The sequence below is a fragment of the Oryctolagus cuniculus genome, chromosome 8 (genome assembly GCF_051225735.1).
Source record: "Oryctolagus cuniculus isolate XC-2025 breed Fujian yellow rabbit chromosome 8, ASM5122573v1, whole genome shotgun sequence".
Lineage (NCBI taxonomy): Eukaryota > Metazoa > Chordata > Mammalia > Lagomorpha > Leporidae > Oryctolagus > Oryctolagus cuniculus.
In genome coordinates this window covers 50,964,329-50,986,252 of record NC_142874.1, presented here as the reverse complement: position 1 = coordinate 50,986,252, position 21,924 = coordinate 50,964,329, and the positions used below count along the sequence as shown (strand labels likewise).

Genomic DNA, 21,924 nt, shown 5'->3' with positions numbered 1-21,924 from the left:
CAATTTGTTGAACTCTTTACTTAATACAGTTAATCTTAAATGTATAGTTAATTAAAAATAGATCTTAGTGAAAAAATAAAAATTGGAATAGGAGAAGGAAGAGGAAGAAGGGTGGGAGTGCAGGTGGGAGGGTGGGTAGAGTGGGAAGAATCATTATGTTCCTAAAGTTGCAATTATGAAATATATGAAGTTTGTATACCTTAAATAAAAGGCTTCCCAGGCAATTTAAAAAAGAGAGAAGAAAGAAAGCACATTAACATAAAACAGAAACATAGCAAAGTATGAAGCAGTGTACAGATTTGTAATCATACATGGAAGGATAAAGAATCCCCAACCTTAAAACTGGTATTAGATCATACAAAAACCTACAATCAACTTTCAGACAAAAAATAAAATTTCCAAATATTAACAAACTTCCTCCCAAACTTAATATTCATTTAGTTTGACCTACCCAAACTAAGTGATTAAGATTATTTATTACAAGATCTCAATTCCTGGTTCTTTGTTGATCATGCACGACATAGAAGAGATTAATGTTTATAACTTCCATCATTATGGAAGTAAGCTCACTAAGAATAACTAGGTATTACTGTATTTTTGATAAACATGTTTAACACAGTGAGTTGTCAACAGCCTTAAGAATTTTGAAGCACTTTTTCCCAGGGGAACAGATGGGGAGATTAATAACTTCTTCCAGATCTTTTATCAGGGGCGAGAACCTACCAGACCTTAATTTCCCCAGATCAGCACCTATATATTACTTCCCCAGCATGGTCAATTCAGAGGAGATGCTGAAGCTTCAGGAAGACTTCAGGAAGCAGAATAAACCCATCTTTATTCCGGGCACCAGTGGGGAAACTGGCAAAGTCCTCTTGAATGAAATCCTAGAACAGAAACTGTTTTCCAGAGTCACCCTTACATTGGCCAGAGCGATCTCACTGTTCCTGCGGAAGCTTATAAAAATGTGAATCAAGAAGTGGTGGACTTTGACATGCTGGATGCCTATGCTTCTGCCTTTCAAGGCCATGATGGTGGGTTCTGTTGCCTGGTAACCACTAGAAAAAAAAAACAAGGAGGAGGGATTTTTTCATATTAACAGAGATTATGTGCTGAAGTCTGCAGAGGTGACAAAAGAAGGAGAGTGCAAACATTTCAACTTGCTTTCCTCTAAAGGAGCTGATAAGTCAAGCAATTTTTTATATCCACAAGTTAAGAGGGAAGTGGAAGCCATAGTTGAAGAATTAACATCTGGTCATTACTCAATATTTAGGCCCAGAGTTCTATTATGTGACAGGCAAGAGTCTTGCCCAGGTGAATAGATGGTTATGGAATTCTTTGGTTCTTTACCAGACTCCTGGGCTGGCGGGCAATCTGTATCCCTAGGCAGGTGACAATGGCAAGAGGAATGTTTAACAACATGGTGAGACCAAGCAGCAAGGTGAAACTTCTGGAAAACAAGGGCATCCACACCTGGGGAAGGTCAATAGCTTTCTCTAGCAGAAAAGTGCTTTTCATTGTAAACCCCTACACCCAGCACCAAACTGGTCATTTCAAGGTTTAAAAAAATCAGCATGCTTTAACTTTGTTGTTTATTCTCAGAGACTCAGATCCAATCAAGACAGGATTGTGCTCTCCCTCAGTAGTTCAGAGCCTGGCTGTGCAAACAGATCACCCAGGGAGCTTTTTTTTTCTCATTTGAAAATGAGAGAATCTTAGGCCAAAACTTCTTGTATGTAGACACCAAAGTACATATTTCTCTTTTGTTAAAACTGCTGGTAATGGTTTTGGTGCCCCTGGTCAGGAGACAAGTTTTGAAACGCTTGTCTGCAGAGTTAAAACAGCAGTCTAAACCTTATGTACAACACAGATGAGTTCTGTTCTAAAATCAGTGACATTCTTGTTCCTGAGTTACCCAAATGTTAATAAACTATATGTAATTGTGTAAATGAACACTGTGCCTTCACTACTACTTTGGAACATATAATAAAACTTGGGGCCAGTGCTGTGGCGCAGCAAGTTAACGCCCCGGCCTGAAGCGCCGGCATCCCATATGGGTGCCGATTTGAGACCCAGCTACTTTTCTTCTGATTCAGCTCTCTGCTATGGCCTGGGATAGCAGTAGAAGATGGCCCAAGTCCTTGGGCCCCTGCACCTGCATGGGAGACCTGGAAGAAGCTCCTGGATCCTGGCTCCTGGCTCCGGCCGTTGCGGCCATTTGGGGAGTGAACCATCGGATGGAAGATCTCTCTCTCCCTCTCTCTGCCTCCCTCTGCCTCTCCTCTCTCTGTGTAACTCTTACTTTCAAATAAATAAATAAATCTTTAAAAAAATAAATAAAATAAAACTTACAACTAAGCTTATATAAGAAGAGGAATAAATCTTAGGTGCCTCTTAGATTATTAGAAAATGTCCAAGTATTCATGATGATACAATTGCAGTTAATATTTAGTAAGTGCTTGCTAAGTTCTAGTTTTCACATGTGTTATCTGTACATTAACCCTTCAAACCAATCATATAAAGTGACACTGTCATTAACCTTAAAATGGGAAAACTGAGGTTCACTGTGATCAGTGCCTTGTCCAAGGGTCCAAAGCTGGAAACATGAAGCTGGGAAATGTCAGTCAGGATTCTAACCCAGATCAGTCTGATTACATAGCTTCTACTTTTATGTACTCTGCAAGAGCACCCTATATCTGTGTATTTCCAGATGACTCCAGTAACTTGTTCATACATGTTGTGGATGAATGAAATTGGAATATTTATATTTTTCAAAAAATAGAATTTTGAGTGCAGAAAAGGATACAGTATGAAAAGAACATTTAGTTGATAATTTATTATTTTAACAAAAGATTCAACCATAACCAATCTGAGTAAGGTTAAATCATATTGGTAAAACAGTATTTCATATATTATAGAAAACTTAAAAGGCAAAATTACAAAACAGAACACTATGTTACTATTCCAAATTGGGAGAACTCTTTCAGGAGTAAAAGAATTCCTCTTAATCTAATAGATAGCTGGGATAGACTACTTTCATTTGTATCCACAGATAACTGATTTATGAGATGTTAGCATACCTCTTATAATGTATTGTCAATAACATTTTGTCTTGTCTTGATTGAAATTAAACCAACTTGCCCCATCTATATCACTTAGACTGAAAAAATTCTCCCCATGAAGGGTACAATTTAGTTTGGCAAAGCAAAACAAGTCATCTGAAAATGTACAAATAACTAGGAAAAAACTCAATCAACCTTTTAACTATATCCTGAAACAAAATAACTGCATTAAACACCATTTTCTCATTTCATTGAATCACATTTTTAGTCAAACACACCCAAAATAATATTTTTCACCCTTTACAAAACACACAAAGCAATATAACTGTATCATCAACTCAAAAGAGTAAGAAGAAAGAAACATTCAGAACATTTCATGTCTCAAAGTCGAATCACCTCTGCCTTGAAAAGATTCTGCCGTAAACCATACCTTATGGAATAACTAATATCTTCATTGCTATTTTCTTTGGAAGTAATTTCATCTATCATATATTACTATCTTGAGCTATGATATTAAAAAGTTATTGAAGTTAGAGCTTGGAAGATAAAAATGAGTCCATTCACAGATAAAACCACAAAATCAATGAAGCAACATTATTCATACAGAGATAACAAAAAGTGTACAAATTCTACCACTATTATTCAAAAAAATTATCAAAAGCCAGAGTTTCTATTTCCTCACACAAACCTTGGTCATTATGTCATCTTGTGAATTGATTAGTATGACTGGGAAGGAAACTCTAGAGATTTTTAATGACTAAAGACTAGATACAACTGCAGAAAGAGAATTTTCAAAACACTGCCTCCTAAAAAAAAGCTTACTTCAAAAAAGTATTTTCTAGTAAATAATGCATTGCATTCTCTGAAATATTTAAAGTCCAAATCTATACCTCCCTTAGCTCTATCTAGAATAAAGAAGCACTCAGATCTAAAAGATGTGTATATGTTTATTTTTTGTAACAACTAGATATTTTAGCACAATATGGAAAAACAGTAGCATTTAACTCAGAATAGATTTTGACAATGCATATGCTTAATAATAAAATTTACTTTTAACCTAATAATAGTATTTCTTACAGGTGTAAGTAGGGAAAATGCCAAGCATAATGTGATGAAAGGAATTTCCACTTATATTGCCTCTATAGAATGAGATTAGCAATTTTCTATAAGACAACTAAGAACTGCAGTTGAAGCTTTCTGAAAAAATCCCTGAATCAAACATTTCAGCTTCGGTCTGTATCTATTACATTCTTTAGAAAGTTTTGTGGTTATCAACATTCTGTCTTTTCAGTAAAGAAACTTTACAAGGAGCATTTGATGTATTGAGTCCATTTGATGTATTGAGTCCTGTTCAAGTATTTGCCAAATCTCTAAAGATAAATTCATTGAACTATTCTCAAGAACAGCCTCTCAGTCCTATTTTCAAACCAATGTGTTACCCTTATATCTATTGCTGTTAAGTTTTGACAAATGGCTATGGTAACATATCACTCCATTTAGTTAAACAAGCTCTACTCACTACAGGCATCTAACTCTCCCCTCTGCATCATTCACCAACATTTAGTTCTTCATAGAAACTTTTCTTTGTTCACATTCTGTACAGCATGCACTAGAGAACAAATACCCAGTTTTCAATTCTATCCATCATTCTTTCCAACATTTAAATACGTTACAAGAACAGTATAGTGTAGTAGAAATTGCATTGCCTTTGAAATAAGGCAGATTTTAGTGAGAATCACAATATCACTTACTAGATATCTCACCCTGAAAAAAATTACTAACCACTCTGAATAATCACCTAAAAAACAGAAGGAATAATACCTCACTTGCAAGTTGTAAAATTAGATTTGGTATGTAAGTAACCCTCCCCCACCAAATAGCACAAAGAACTTACTTTAAAGCACAAAGTTGTTATTTTCTCTCTGATCTCTGTGTTTCTGCACAATAAGGAAATGTTTTATATTACTATTTTAATAATACTAACAAGACCTCCATGGGCTATTAACCTCACTCTCCACTTTCCATAGTTATCTCTGTCACATTTTCCACTTCTCTCTTACTTTCATTCCTACCCGGGTGACTCTATGAAACTAGTGTCAATACCAGAATGTCTATACAAATGCTCCTTAGCTTATGTTCTAATCAAGTCCCAATAAACCCATCATTGAAAATACCTTATGTTTAAAATACATTCACTGCACTTTAAGAGAGAAACACTGAGATAAAGAATCTTCTATTTGCTGGCTCACTGCCCAAAAACCAAGAGCCATGAGCTTCATCTGGGTCTGCTTCTTTCCTAGGCACATTAGCAGGGAGCTGGATTGGAAGTGGAGCAACCAGGACATGAACCAGAACCTATATCGGGTGCCCACATCACAGGCAGGGACTTAACCTGCCTGCTATGCCACCTTGCAGGCCCCTCCAGCCACCTTCTATTTTATATTACATTTTTATTTATTAACATATAGGTAACAGATTTCATGAATTTAATACATAACAATTCCAAGTATACAACAATACTTTCCCTTTTCCCTCCTCCTTCCTTTCTTTGCTTTTATGTTTTAATTTTTTGTGATAACATACTTTCAATTTACTTAATAATCACAGGCTCAATGCTCCTCTAAAGAGCTCCACAAGCAAAAGGTATACCACCTTAGACCATTATTGATCATTACCATCCATAACACTTTTCAAAATCACATTTTTAAGTTACGTGAACATAGGTCTGCACTGTGGCGTAGCAGGTAAAGCTGCCGCCTGCAGTGTCAGCATCCTATAAGGACACCAGTGTGAGCCCTGGCTACTCCACTTCCAATCCAGCTCTCTGCTATGGCCTACAAAATTAGTAGAAGACAGTGCAAGTCCTGGGCCCCTACACCCATGTGAGAGACCCAGAAGAAGCTCCTGGCTCCTGGTTTCAGATTGGCGCAGCTCAGCTGTTGCAGCCATCTGGGGAGTGAACCAGCAGATGCAAGACTTCTCTCTCTCTCTCTCTCTCTCTGCTTCTGCCTCTCTGTAACTCTGCCTTTCAAATAAATAAATCATTTTTTAAAATGACATGAACATCTCTACCTATATTCTTCATTTCTCATAATGTATTTCCTCTTTGATTATGTTTATTCTACATTGAATTAGAAGTTATAAACTGCTCATTTCCACCACCTACTTTTTACCAACTCTGTTTTCTGGAAATAAGAATGTTGCAATATACTGGTAAATGCTAGAACCATGTTGTTTACCTTAAAGCAGTTATATGACCTTGGGAAATTTCCTTTTCTTTAAGTTCAGCCTCTTTTGTGTAAAATGAGGATAACCATTTACCATACAACTGCCATGAGGATTGAATGAGTTAATGAACTGCACAAAATGAGTAATATATAAAAGCTAGACATTATTACCATCATTAAAGCTGAAATGCTACCATCTTAAGCATATGCAACATTAATATAGGCTATGTAATTATAAGCAACTGCCTAATACAAAAGTCCTTTCAAAATCCAGCAACTAAATCCCACTCATTGATACCAAAGTCTATTTTTCCATTTTGATCTGTAGCAAAATGCTAGTTTTCATTCATTCTAGAGAGATTTAAGTAATTACTGCATGTCAGACCTTGTGCTAAGAGCTGAGAAAATAACAGTAAATAAAAACAGACATCACCCTTAGCCTTGTGATGCTTACAGTACAGTGGAGGACAGCACCACCAATCCAATCATCATAAAACAAATGGAAAACATTAGCCATAAAAAAAATGCTACAAGTTAAGGTACACGATGCTATAAGAAGACCAATTTACCAAAACTCAACTTGCCAAAAGTCAATTTTCCAAATGACCAATTCACTGAATTTCTTAACAGATAAATTCACTGAAAGCTACTTTGCCAAAAGCCAATTCTAGAAATTCAATGTGAAGAAACGTAGTCTGCCAAATCATCATTTCACCAAATGACCAATTCACTGAATTACTGCAGATTTTCTCGATGTCTTCATTTCACAGAAGTTTTGATGCATCCTTTTTTGAAAGCTCTTCAACGCCAAGTGTGTCTGTCTGGGCTGACTGTCAATTTCATGCTTCACATTTCCAAAGCCAAGGCATTCTCTAAGGTCCAATGATCCATTACTCCAATGTAAGCAAACAGTGGGCTTCTCCTTAAACGCAGTTTGTGGTCTTCAGTCTTAGGCTTCTGCCTGTCTCTGTCACTGCCAGAAAGGCAGCTGCACAGAACCATCCTAGACCAGCATGATGAACTGATCTGCAATTGTCTTGCCAAATCTGTTTTCAGCAAAGTGGTCATTTATGGAACTGACTCTCAGTTAACTATTTCTGAGTTAAATTACCTACAGCTCAAGTGTTAAGAGACTTTGGGAATTTAATTTTTCAGCACAGAGGGGAAGGTTTCAGTGAGGAAAAAAAAATTAACTGAACTAAGAAGGATAAATAGAAAGCAACCAAGCAAAATGGAAAGGAAAGAATGTCTAAGCAAAGAAAACAGCATATACAGAGGCTATTTGGAAGGAGGAAGCATAAAAGTAAAGAAGGGTTGCAAAAGAATTGGGTTGATTGCAATGTACAGAACAAGGAGAAGTAGAGCTTAAATTGAGGCTAAAGAAACACACTTAGAAGCTAAAGCAGGTTGTGCCTCACAGACCATAAAAAAGGTTTCTGTTCTTATTTTAAGTATGAGAATACTTAACATAATTTAAGCAGGGGAATGACACAATCAGTTTTTTAAAGAGAGAGAGAGATCATTTTGTGGGTAAGCACTGTGGCATAGCAGGTTAAGTCACTGCTTGCAATGCCATCCAGTGTGAGAGTGTTGGTTCTAGTCCCTGCTACTCTGTTTCAGATTCACTTCCTGCTAATGTACCTGGGATGGCAGTAGAAAATGGCTCACATTCTTGAGCCCCTGCCACCCATGTGGGAGACTAGAATGGAGTTCTTGGCTTCTGATTTCATGGTTGTTGCAGCCATTTGGAAGTGATTCACTGGAGGAAAGATCTCTCTATCTCTCTCTCCCCTCATCACTCTTTCAAATAAACAAATAAATAAAATAAATTTTTAAAACAAAAAGATCATTTTGCAAGTGGCATAAGACAAATTTTTGCTTCTTTTTAAAAATATTTTTATTTTTAATTTACGTGCAGTAATTGTACACATTTATGGGGTACAGTGTGACTTTTCTAAACATATATACATGTTTAATGATCAGATCAGTATAATGGGCATTTCTGACACCTCAGATATTTCATTATTTCACTGTATTGATGAGACTAGATTTTAAGATTATTCTAGTTTATTTTTTCCACGTTGGAAATTTATTATTGCAATAGTTCAGGAGAGAGATGAAAGTGATTGAACTCCAGCATGGGGAAAAAGTAAAGCAAAGTATATCACTTAAAGAGTTGTTTGGGAGGTAGAAAAGCAGGATTTGTTATGAAAGTGCTAGATATAGGAGTGAAGAAAGGAAAAGCATGGATAACATCTATATTTCTGGTTTACATAATTAGATGGTAGTGCTATTCCTGATAAAGGAAACACTAGAAGAAAAGCAGGTTTTCATGCTATTCTCTCAACATATTGCTACATATGTGTCTATTTCCTGTTTTGGGGGAATGTCTTCTTTCAAATGTTAAGTTATTGAGAGATTGAATGTGAGTTTGGTTGAGGACTTTTATGTAATTACTGTCTGGTAATTGTGCTATTTGGTAATACATAATCTTTTTACCTAGGCTCCATCTTTTATTAGCAAACTTTACACAATTAACTAAAAACTCTTTGTCTCAATGTCTTCAACCCAAAAATGGGGATAATATTAGTGGTTGTCTGGTAAGAAACTAGTTAGCAGTACATTTGCAATCCATCCTCTATCTTTACTGGAAGAGAGCCCCAAGAAGGAAAGGAGATTGCATAGACACAATGAACATTCTAGTGACAAAATTCCTGAGGAAAACATTAGTAATTTTATTTGCTAGTAAGAGTCCTAATCCATGGAAAACCTTTAGCAGAATGTACCTGGTCCACATGGATTATCTATGATATGCATCCCTGAAATCTAGGGAAATCCAGTCATTTGCAACAAAATGGATGAAGCTAGAAAACATACATAGTGAAATAAGCCAGTTCCAAAGGGACAAATACCATTTGTTCTCCCTGACCCGTGATAACTAATAGAGCACCTAAAAGCCATTCTGTAGAAGTGACATTGACACTTTGAGAAGCAATGATTCCAACAGCCTTGTCTTGACTGTTGAGGAACAATTTTTTTTTTATTTCACACTATTTGTTGAACACTTTACTTAACGTAGAGTTAAACAGACATGTATAAAGTCAATTGAAAATAGATCTCAGTAAAATGTAAGAGTGGGAATAAGAGAGGGAGGACACAGAATTGGCCCTTGAGGCATTCTGGTCTGGCTGAAAAGCCCATGAAAGCATTTCAGGCATGGAAAGCCAAGACCCCAAGATGGAGGCCGTGGGGCGCATCGTGGAGAGGGATGGGCTGAGTGAAGCCACGGCACAGAGCCGGCTGCAGAGCCAGATGAGCGGGCAGCAGCTCATGGCCCAGAGCCACGTGGTGCTGAGCACGCTGTGGGAGCCCCATGTCACACAGCGCCAGGTGGAGAATGCCTGGGAGCTCCTGCAGAAGCACATGCCCCAGGCCCACCAGGCCTGAGCAGGCAGGCCAGACCGCACACTGCACATGATCCAGCGGGGAGGGGGATGAGTGCCCCGGGCTTCGTGCTGAGCGGCGCAGGACACAGCCGGCCTGACGGTCCAGGGAAGCCTACTCACAGGCTGCTGTTTGGCCAGCAGTGAGGCTGTGGCTCCACCCCTCGGTGTTGCCCACAGGTGTTTGATACCAGGCGAATGGGTCGAGAACACTAGAACTTGTAGAGGCATTAAAGGTTAATATTGCCAAAAAAAAAAAAAAAAAAAAAAAAAAGCCAAGACACTGCAAAAAAAAGTCTTACATGAAGGAATTTGGTGGATGAGACCCCCGTGGAAAGAAGTGGTCATCAAAGAAGGAGGTACTTTTCTCTGAAGAGAGGATAAAACTTCTACTCTGCTTATGGCCTTGTCCAAATACCAACAGTTTGTGGATTCAAAAGGCTTCCATAGCCTAGGCAGCTCACGTCAAGAGCTTTGCATGATCACTGACGTCATACATAAGAGTGTTGTTAAATTAACAACAGGAGTCACTGTGCACTAACTTCCCATACAAGACCTTTTCTCAAAGAGTTGTATTATAATTATGTCTAAGTTCTTGCAAAAGATGAATCATTCTTGGGTGCTTCTTTAAAGGTAATTAAGTTTCTAAAAAAAAAAAGTGAAATTAACTGCAAGATGCAATGACTTTGAACAGCCCTTGTCTCAACTGTTGAGGAACAGTTTTGGGATTTTTTTGCTGTGCTAATTGTTGAACTCTTTACTTAGAATAGAGTTGGCCTTCTGTGTATAAAGTTCATCAATAATGGATCTTAGTGGAGAATGGGACATGGAATGGGGGGGTGGGAGTGTGGGCAGGAGGGCTGATATGGTGGGAAGAATCATTATATTCCTAATGTTGTACTTATGAAAAACATGACGTTTGCATTTCATAAATAAAAGGATTTTTGGTGAAAAATAAATAAATAAACAAACAGCAAGAAAGAAAAAATGCAATTGACTATTGGCTTCCTGATTATTCTTATATTCATTCTTATGAATGAAAAGCACTGATGCTCCTAGCCAAGTCCATTGCTCAAGACTAAGTTTGAGGCTGGCGCTGCGGCTCAATAGGCTAATCCTCTGCCTGCAGCACCGGCACACCAGGTTCTAGTACTGGTCGGGGCGCCGGATTCTGTCCCAGTTGCCCCTCTTCCAGGCCAGCTCTCTGCTGTGGCCCAGGAGTGCAGTGAAGGATGGCCCAAGTGCTTGGGCCCTGCACCTGCATGGGAGACCAGGAGAAGCACCTGGCTCCTACCTTCAGATCAGTGCAGTGCACCGGCCGCAGCGCGCCGGCCACGACAGCCATTGGAGGGTGAACCAACAGCAAAGAAAGACCTTTCTGTCTGTCTCTCTCTCTCACTGTCCACTCTGCCTGTCAAAAAAAAAAAAAAAAAAAAAAAAGACAGTTTGAAGCAAGCATCCTGGGGTGTTAAAGTAATGCCACCATTCCAGACAAAGAGCAGTTTTGTTGAAAGCTTGCTATAAAAGTAGTGGAACCCCAAGCTCAATGTTGCTCTTTTATAATATTTCCAACTGCATGTGCATACTTCCAGCTGGTCCCTATATATTATCCTCCATGAGAACAATTGTCAAGTGAATAATACAAATATAATGATACTCATACTTTCTGCTGTTTCAGAAATTACAATGTGTACTTTGCTGTAACCTAGAAGACAACTGTCTTCCATTAGCATGGTTGATGAAACAATAATCAGTTAACTTATTACCTTAAAAGCATGATAAAAATCAAACCCCAGAGCTAACAAAAACTTCTTGACTCTCTAATAAATATCTCAGTGACCACAATAGATAGCATGAGGAATATAGTGTATCTTGCATAATAATATTTAACATATAAGTATTTTATAATTTTTCCCACAAAATATCATATAAATTGCATTAAAAAATCTCACGAGGTAGTCGGCACCATGGCTCAATAGGCTAATCCTCCACCTGCGGAGCTGGTACCCCGGATTCTAATCCCAGTCAGGGCACCGGATTCTATCCCAGTTGCTCCTCTTCTAGTCCAGCTCTCTGCTGTGGCCTGGGAGTGCAGTGGAGGATGGCCCAAGTGCTTGGGCCCTGCACCCCATGGGAGACCAGGAGAAGCACCTGACTCCTGGCTTCAGATCAGCATGGTGCTCCAGCCACAGTGCGCCAGCCGCAGCGGCCATTGGAGGGTGAACCAACTGAAAAGGAAAGACCTTTCTCTCTGTCTCTCTCTCTCACTGTCCACTCTGTCTGTCAAAAAAAAAAAAAAAAGACCTTCCATGACAAACAGATATTGAAAGAATGTGTCACCACCCATTAAGCCCTGCTTAAGGATATGCTGCACACAGAAACACAGAACAAGGTCATCAGTATGGAAGAAGGTGAAGCAGTAAACCTCCCAATAAAATTACAAAGGCTATCCAAAGTTCAAAGCATATATTAGAAATATCTTTGGGAAAATGGCATTGCAAAGTTTACTTATTAATAGTCACCTTGAATGGAAATGACCTCAACTCTCCAGTTAAAAGACACAGACTGGCTGAATGGATTGAAAAACAAAACCCATCTATTTGCTGCCCATGACCAAATGGCTTCACTGCTGAATTCTTTTTTTTTTTCCGAGACCTAAGTGCTTTAAGCATCATTCATTGCCTCCTAGGTGTTCATTAGCCAGAAACCGGATCAGAAGTAGAGTAGCCAGGACTCAAACCAGCGATTCCAATGTGGGATGTGCTCTTATCAACCAGTGACTTAACCTCTGCACCAGACATCTACCTCCAATTTATCTTTTTTTATTTAATAAATGTAAATTTACAAAGTGCAACTTTTGCATTGTTGTGGCTTTTTCCCCTATAACCTCCCTCCCACCCGCAGCCATCCCATCTCTGCCTCCCTCTCCCATCCCATTCTTCATCAAGATTCATTTTCAAGTATCTTTATATACAGAAGATCAACTTAGTATATACTAAGCAAAGATTTCAACAGATTGCACCCACACAACCGCACAAGATACAGAGTACTGTTCAACTAGTAGTTTTATCGTTAACTCTCATAGTAAAACACATTAAGGACATAGATCCTACGTGGGGAGCATGTGCACAGTGATTCCCATTGTTGATTTAACAATTGACACTCTTATTTATGACGTCAGCAATCACCCGAGGCTCTTGCCATGAGCTCTCAAGGATATGGAAACTTCTTGAGATCATCAACTCTAAACGCATTTAGTCAAGGCCATATCACAGTGGAAGTTCCTTCCTCTCCAGAGAAAGGTGCCTCCTTCTTTGATGGCCCGTTCTTTCTGCTGGGATCTTGTTCACTGAGATCTTTCATTCAGGTCATTTTTGCCACAGTGTCTTGGCTTTCCATGCCTGTGAGACTCTCATGAGCCTTTTAGCCAGATCCAAATGCCCCAGGGGTTGATTCTGAGACTGGAGTGCTGTTTAGGGCATTTGCTATCCCATGACTCTGCTTTCACTGCTGAATTCTATCAGAACTCTTTAATTAACACACAATTATTCTTAGGTGTTTAAAATTACCTGAAAAGTGATCCCTGTTAAAAATAAGAGTGGGAATAAGAGAGGGAGGAGATGTACAGTTTGGCACATACTCACTCGGACTTACCCCTAATGGTAGAGCTAGAAACGTGCCAGGGGATTCCAATTCAATCCATCAAGGTGGCATGTACCAATGCCATCTTACTAGTCAAAGTGTTCAATTTAAGTTCATAATTTATCATAATGGTAGGATTAAGTGTCAAAGGGATCACATAAACAAGACTAGTGTCTGCTAACACTAACTGAGAGAATTAAAAAGGAGAGAATGATCCAACATGGGAAGCAGGCTACGCAGCAGACTCATAGAATGGCAGATGTCCTAAACAGCACTCAGGCCTCAGAATCAGCCCTTAAGGCATTCATATCTGGCTAAAAAGCCCATGAGAGTATTTCAGGCATGGAAAGCCAAGACACATATTCCTAAATCTGAAAAAGATATAACAGAGAAAGAGAACTTTACACCAATTTCCTTGATGAAAATAGATGCAAAAATCCTCAACAAAATTCTGGCCAATAGAATCCAACACTACATCAGAAATGTATTTGCCTGGACCAAGAGGGATTTATTCCTGGTATGCTTGGAAGGTTCAACATTTGCAAGTCAATCAATGTGATACACCACATTAACAAATTGAAGAACAAAACCATAAGATTATCTCAATAGATGCAGAGAAAGCACTTGATAAAATGAAACACCATTTCCTGATGAAAACTCTGAGTAAACTGGGTATAGAAGAAACATTCCTCAACACAATCAAGGCAATATATGACAAACCAGCAGCCAGCATACTATTGAATGGGGAAAAGTTGGAAACATTCCCACTGAGATCTAGAACCAGACAAGGATGCCCACTCTCAATGTTGCTATTCAAAATAGTCCTGGGGGCTGGCGCTGTGGAACAGCGGGTAAAAGTACTGGCCTGAAGTGCCAGCATCCCATATGGGTGCCAGTTCTAGTCCCGTCTTCTCCGCTTCTGATGTGCAGCTCTCTGTTGTGGCCTGCGATAGCAGTGGAAGATGGCCCAAGTCCTTGGGCCCCTGCACCCGCATGGGAGACCTAGAGGAAGCTCCTGGCTCCTGGCTTAAGATCAGCACAGCTCCAGCGGTTGCGGATATCTGGGGAGTGAACCAGTGGATGGAAGAACTCTCTCTCTGTCTCTACCTTTCTGTAACTCTTTCAAATAAATAAAATAAATCTTTTTAAAAAATAGTCCTGGAAGTTTTAGCCAGAGCCATTAGGCAAGAAAAAGAAATTAAAGGGGCTCAAATTTGGAATGAGGACTAGTGAGATGGCATTGGTACATGCCACCTTGATGGGATTGTATTGGGATCCCCTGGCATGATTCTAACTCCACCATTTGGGGCAAGTGATCAATTTCAGTTCACAATTGATCACTCTGATAGGTCTAAGAGTCAAAGGGATCACACAAACAAGACTAGTGTCTGCTAATACTAGCTGCTAGAATCAAAAAGGGAGAGAATGATCCATCATGGGAAGCGGGATACACAGTAGACTCATAGAATGGCAGATGTCCTAAATAGCACTCTGGCCTCAGAATCAGCCCTTAAGGCATTTGGATCTGGCTGAAGAGCCCATGAGAGTATTTCAGGCATGGAAAGCCAAGACACCCTGTGGGAAAAAAAAAAAAAAGAAGAAGACCTAAATGGAAGATCTCTGTGAGTGAGATCCCAGTGGAAAGAACAGGGCCATCAAAGAAAGAGGTACCTTTCTCTGAAGGGAGGAGAGAACTTCCACTTTGACTATGACCCTGTCAGAATAAGATCGAAGTCGGCAAACTCAAAAGGCTTCCACAGCCTTGACAACTCATGACTAGAGCCTAGGGAGATTACTGATGCCATAAACAAGAGTGTCAAATTGTTAAGTCAACAACAGGAGTCACTGTGTACTTACTTCTCATGCGGGATCTGTCCTTAGTGTGTTGTCCAATTTGAAGTAATACTATAACTAGTACTCAAACAGTATTTTACACTTTGTGTTTCTGTGTGGGTGCAAACTGATGAAATCTTTACTTAATATATACTGAATTGATCTTCTGTATATAAAGATAATTGAAAATGAATCTTGATGTGAATGGAATGCGAGAGGGAGCAGGAGATGGGAGGGGTGTGAGTGGGAGGGAAATTATGGGGGGGGGGAAGCCATTGTAATCCATTAACTGTACTTTAAAATTTATATTTACTAAATAAAAAAATGAAAAAAAAACAAATTTGGAATGAGGAAATCAAATTATCCCTATTTGCATATGACATGATTCTATATAGAGAGGATCCAAAAGACTCCATCAAGAGACTATTGGAACTCATAGAAGAGTTTGGTAAAGTAGCAGGATATAAAATTAATACAGAAAAATCAATACCTTTGTATAAACAGGCAATGCCACTGCTGAGAAAGAACTTCTAAGAACTATCCTATTCAAAATAGCTACAAAAAGAATTAAATATCTTGGAATAAATTAAACCAAGGATGTCAAAGATATCTATAATGGAAATACAAAATATTAAAGAAAGAAATAGAAGACACAGAACATGGAAAAATCTTCCATGTTCATGGATTGGAAGAATCAATATCATTAACATGTCCATTCTTCTGAAAGCACTCTACAGATTCAATGCTACACCAATCAAAATACAGAAGATATTCTTCTCAGATCTAGAAAATATGATGCTGAAATTCATACTGAAACATAGGAGAGCTCAAATAGCTAAGCAATCTTATGCAACAAAAACAAGGCCAGAGGCATCACAATACTAGATTTTAAGACATAGTGCAAGGCAGTTATAAGCAAAACAGCCTGGTACTGGTACAAAAACAGATGAGTAGACCAATGGAACAGAATGGAAATGCCAGAAATCACTCCAAGCATCTATAATAAACTATATTTGACCAAGGAGCTAAAACCCATCCCTGGAGCAAGGATAGTCTCTTCAACAAATGATGCTGAGAAAACCAGATTTCCACATGCAGTAATATGAATCAGGACTTGTACCTTACACCTTACATGAAAACCCATTCAAATGGATTAAAGACATAAATCTATGACCTGATGCTATCAAATTACCAGAGAACATTAGGGAAACCCTGCAAGACATTGGCACAAGCAAGGAGTTCTTGGAAAAGAACCCAGAGGCACAGGCAATCAAAGCCAAAATCAACAGATGGGATTATATGAAACTGAGAAGCTTCTTGCTGCAAAAAATACTCAGGAATTTGAAGAGGCAACCAACAGAATGGGAGAAATTATTTGCAAGCAATGCACCTGAAAAAGGATTAATAATCAGAATGTATAAGAGATACAGAAACTCCACAACAACAAAACAAACAACCCAGTTAAGAAATGGGCCAAAAACTTAAACAGACATTTTTCAAAAGAGGAAATCCAAATGCCCAACAGGGACATGAAAAAATGATGAGGATCATTAGCTATCAAGGAAATGTAAATCAAAACCACAATGAAGTTTCACCTCACTTGATAGAACTGGCTTTCATACAGAAATCAACAAACAACAAATGCTGGCAAGGATGTAGGGAAAAAGGTACACCAATCCATTGTTGGTGGAAATGTAAACTGATAAAACCAGTAGGGAAATCAGTTTGGAGATATCCAGAAATCTGAATATAGACTTACCATATGACCCAGCCATCCCGCTCTTGGGAATTTACCCAAGGGGAATGAAAACAGCAAATAAAAGAGCTTCTGTACCCCCATGTTTATTGCAGCTCAATTTACAATAGCTAAGGCATGGAATCAGCCTAAATGCCCATCAACTGAAGACTAGAGAAAGAAATTATAGGATATGTACTCTATAGAATACTACACAGCTATAAACAAAAAAATGAAATCCAGTCATTGTTACAAAATGGATGAATCTGGAAAACATTTTACTTCATGAAATAAGCCAGTTCCAAATGGACAAATACCATATGTTCTCCCTGATCTGTGACACCTAATAGGGCACCTAAAAGAAAATCTGTAGAAGTGAAATTGACACTTTGATAAGCAATGGCTTGAGCAGCCCTGTCTTGACTGTAGAAGAACAGTATTTTTTTTCTTCTTAATGGAGAATGAGACTGAGAATGGGAAAGGGAGGAGGTGGTGGGTTGGGAGTGGTGGTGAGATGGCAGGTATGATGGGAAGAATCACTATATTCTAAAGTTGTACTTATGAAATCTGTACTCATTAAATAAATGGCTCCTTTGGGGGAATAATGCTGTGAGCTCCTAAAAGGAAATAGCAACATAAGATGAAAATGAGATTAAAGATTGTGGGGAGCAGCCCGGACTGGACTGAGTTACTGGAATTAAGACTTATTCTATGCATCTGCTCTCCCACAATATGGCGCTGGGAGAGAAGTAAACAGCTTCCGCATAGCTGCCTCCAGTTCAACCAATAAACTGTAGGACTTGCTCCTGATTGGAGAGCAGCGTACTCGGCGTGTGGGCAGCCGAGTTGGGATTGGCGGAGGAGGACTATAAAGGAGGAGAGAGACGGCATGCACCAGGAACATCTATGGGGAACATCTAAAGGGAACCCGTGCAGCCCCCGAGAAAGCTGGCCGGCGGTGTGCCGCTCCCCTGCGGAAGTGGGGAATGCGGCCAGGGGGAACTGCCCTTCCACGGAGGTGGAAGGGATAGTAGCCAACCCGGGAAGAACCAGCAGCAAACCCGGGGAGGGCCGAGCAGACGAAAGAACAGCGCAGGGTCCTGTGTCGTTCCTCCACGAAGAGGGGGAGCGACATAATGGTGCCGTGACTCGGATATGAAGCCTAGGCAGGGCTTAGTGTCGTTCCCCCATGAAGACGGGGAGCGACAAAGATAGAAGTATGTCTACTATTTAGAGTAACCCAGGAGAGTAGAGTAATATTGATGAAACAAGAATAGGATTGAATAAGCAAAACACTACCAAAAAATGGAAAAGGGTGGAAGGTACAAGCATCAGAATTAACACAGAGGAGAAAAAATGTAATACAAAAACTTTTTTCTATTTTATAGAAAAGAAATTCAGGAAATTGATGTGATAATCTTGAATATTTTCAATATAGGAAGAATTAAAGATGCTACAAATAAGAGAAGGCAAGTGTAGAGTATTTTATTCTGGGGCAATATGGAATATTTGTGGATGAATATAAAACTAATTTAACAGCTGGGAAGGCACAGCTGAGGCACTCTATCATGAATCAGCAGTATAACCAATTAGTCTGGTTTCAAAACTTATTCTTAATATTTGAGCAGTCTGGGAAATGAAATAAGAGATGGACTAATAGGATTGATGAAGCATTTGAATCCAACTAGAAAAAATTAACTGGATTAAGTAATGCCTGTGGCCTAACTGCTGATCAGCTGAAACACTTTTCCATCTGTAAGAAAGTCATTTATTCATCTTACAGTAATCCATATACAGTTAAAGCTACTGTGGCACATATCATTGTTAAGAACCAAAAACTTTGTAGTAGAATAAATTCATCATTTAAATAACTAGAATCTGCACCTGCTATAAGCTAAATTGGATTGATTGATTGATCATTATCTATCACTTCAAGATAATTTGACTAGTACCATAAAAATGGACTCAAGAAATACTGAGACAGAAATTTTTTCATTAAATTCTTTTTTCCTAAATGTATGTTTGCTTGTTTATTTGAAAGCAGAATTACAGAAAGAGGAAGAGACAGAGACAGAAACAGAGAGGAATTCTTCCATCTGCTGGTTTACTTCCCAAAAAGACACACCATCCAGAGCAGAGCCAGGCAAAACCAAGGAGCCTGGAACTCTATCTGGACCTCTCACAAGGGTACAGCTGCCTAAATACTGTGATATGTTCACTGGTTTCCTAGGCACATTAGCAGAGACATGGATTGGAAGCAGGGTAACCAAGACTTGAACTGGCACCCCCGTGGGATGTTGGCACCACAGCAACAGCTTAACACACTGCACCATGGTGCCAGCCCTGATAAATGCTGTCTAGACCCTACAAATGCCACTAGAAAAATATAGACTTTCTTTAGCTTTAGGGACAACACATTTGTGCATTAAATGCAAATTTAATATTATAAGCATTTTTTAAAAATCTCACTATCTTTTTATTTCAAACCAATAAACAACAACAACAAAACAATATCTAGGGCATTCCAGGATGGTGAGTAGGGTATAGCTACACTATCTTAAGCTGCTCTGGGATATGAAAAGAACAAAGGAAGGACTACAAATCCAGGAATCTGACAGGAATTTTCTCTGAAGAAATAAAAAAAGCCACAATGAAGATACCATGCCACAAGAGGAGAGAAGACAGAGAACTGATGCAGCCAGCCACACAGCTCAGCAAGCTGCCAGCTGTGAGCTACCATCTTGCCATGTCAAGGTAGGAAGAAACAGTCATGTGTCCTGCTGCTCAGAATTTTAGCTGAGAGGGAATTCCACAGTCACCAACTGATTTTACTTCAGCCTAAGGAGCTGCCTGGAGTCTGAGAAACTTCCAGGTTTGGAGCAGGGAAGCTGTCTTGCTTCCTTCACCTCCCCCTCTCCTGCAGAGTGCCATACTCAGCAGCAGAAAGTCATAGAGCGTGCCTCTGTACTACTAGCATCACAAGTCAGAGCAACGTGTAAGGCAAAAGACAGATTCCCTGCATAATGCAACTGTGGGAGTTTGGGGGCATTAGCCCCAGAGCTACGCTCACACTCCAAGTGAGCAATAAGGATTCACCTGAGTTTTTAGGGGCTAACAAAAGAAACAGCCCATAAAAAAATCTGCTCCCACCCTGGGAGATCTGGATAATGACCCCTCTATATACTGCAACACCAGGATTACAACTATTTGTTCTATTGCTTGGTGCCACTGGACCTACCTGCATTCCACCTCTCCGAATTCATAAGCTCCAGAGTAAAATTTCCTCTATACCTTGTAGTCACCCTATAGGACTGGAACAGGGTTCCATTCACATCCTCTAGCACTAGGGCTAGGGCTGTTTGTATTATAAGCCAAAGCACCAAGTGGGATCTTGTAGCAAGACCTGAGAAAGGGTCTATCTGCTGCCACACAGTCCCAGGGCCACAAAAATTGGTTCCATAAGCCCCAAAATTGCTCAGGCTTGCCAGTAGGATAAAGGAGCAGCCACCCTTGTCCCTGTCAGCACCAAGAACAAAGCCCTGGCTATCATATTAGCCAGGGAGACTGACACTGAACTCTATGTGGACCAAAGATACACACTCAAGGAACCATTTATTCATCTCAAGCAACACTTCTGTCCCTATGAAGTGCAGACTACTTCACTGTGTCACTTCCAGACACAGCTGACATTCATTAAGACAAAATAAATCACTGAGATTACACTCCTGAGCTTACTCAGAATCAAATCCAAAGAAACAAACCAAGTGATACCCTTCATTCAAACTAAACTAAAAACTCTTTTCCAATAAAACCAACTCAATAAAAAAGGACTGAATATGCCATATGGGCAGGCATCAATATAAGAATATGGGAGACAGGAAGAAGCAAGGTAGCAGGACACCTCCAAAAGAAACAGTAGTGCTCCAGAATTAGATCTTGAATTGATTAAAATCTATAAAATGACAGATATAGAATTCAAAATAATGAATCATAAGGAAACTCAAAGAGATGCAAGAGAATATAGATAGATTAAAGAAATGAGAAAATCAATGAGTTATATAAGTGAAAATATTACTAAGGAAACAGAACTCATTAAGAAGAACTGAAGAGGAATTTTGGAGATGAAATCTTTCATCAGTGAAAAAAATATATAATTGAGGGCATTAACAGCAGAATAAACCAAGTGGAAGAAAGAATTTCTGACTTTGAGAAAAATGATTTTGAAATAACCCAATAGACAAAAATAAAGAAAAAAGAATTAAAGGGGCTGGCAATGTAATGTAGCAGGTAAAGCTGCAACCTGCAGTGCCAGCGTCCCATATGTGTGCCAGTTTGAGTCCCAGATGCCCACTTCCAATTCAGGTCTCTGCTAATGTGCCTGGAAAAGCAGCAGAAGATAGTCCAACTCCTGGGGCCCCTGCACCCATGCAGGGGACCCAGAAGAAGCTCCTGGCTCCTTGCTTTGGATCAGCCCAGCTCTGGTCATTGCAGCCACTTGGGGAATAAATCAGCGGATGGAAGTTCTCTCTCTTTCTTTTTCTTTCTGCCACTGCCTCTCTGTAAACACTTTCAAATAAATAAATAAATCTTTTTTTTTTTAAAATATTGTATTGCTTATAAATAAAGCATAGTTTATAGATAAAAAACTAAAAAACAATTAACAAAGTCTACATGAAATATGGGATACCATCCAACAACCAAATATTCATATGATAGATATTCCTGAGGAGAAAAAGGACAAAAGGCATTGAGAACCTCCTATATGAAATAATAGTTGAACATCTCCCAAGTCTTGAAAGAGACATGTACATCCAAATACAAGAAGCTCAAAGAACCCCAAGCCCAATGACTATTGTCAAATTGTCCGAAGTTAAAGACAAGGAGAGAATCCTAAAGACAACAAGAGAAAAGCATCAAGTTACATATAAAGGAAAACCAATTAATTAACATCAGTCTTCTCAGCAGAAACTCAAAATGCCAGAAGA

At 39.2% G+C, this 21,924-nt stretch overlaps 1 pseudogene; it reads left to right on the top strand.

The window, feature by feature from the left end:
• The first annotated feature begins 770 nt into the window (after window positions 1–770).
• On the top strand, window positions 771–1,561 carry LOC100344841 (protein HTATIP2 pseudogene; annotated as a pseudogene).
• The last annotated feature ends 20,363 nt before the right edge of the window (window positions 1,562–21,924 follow it).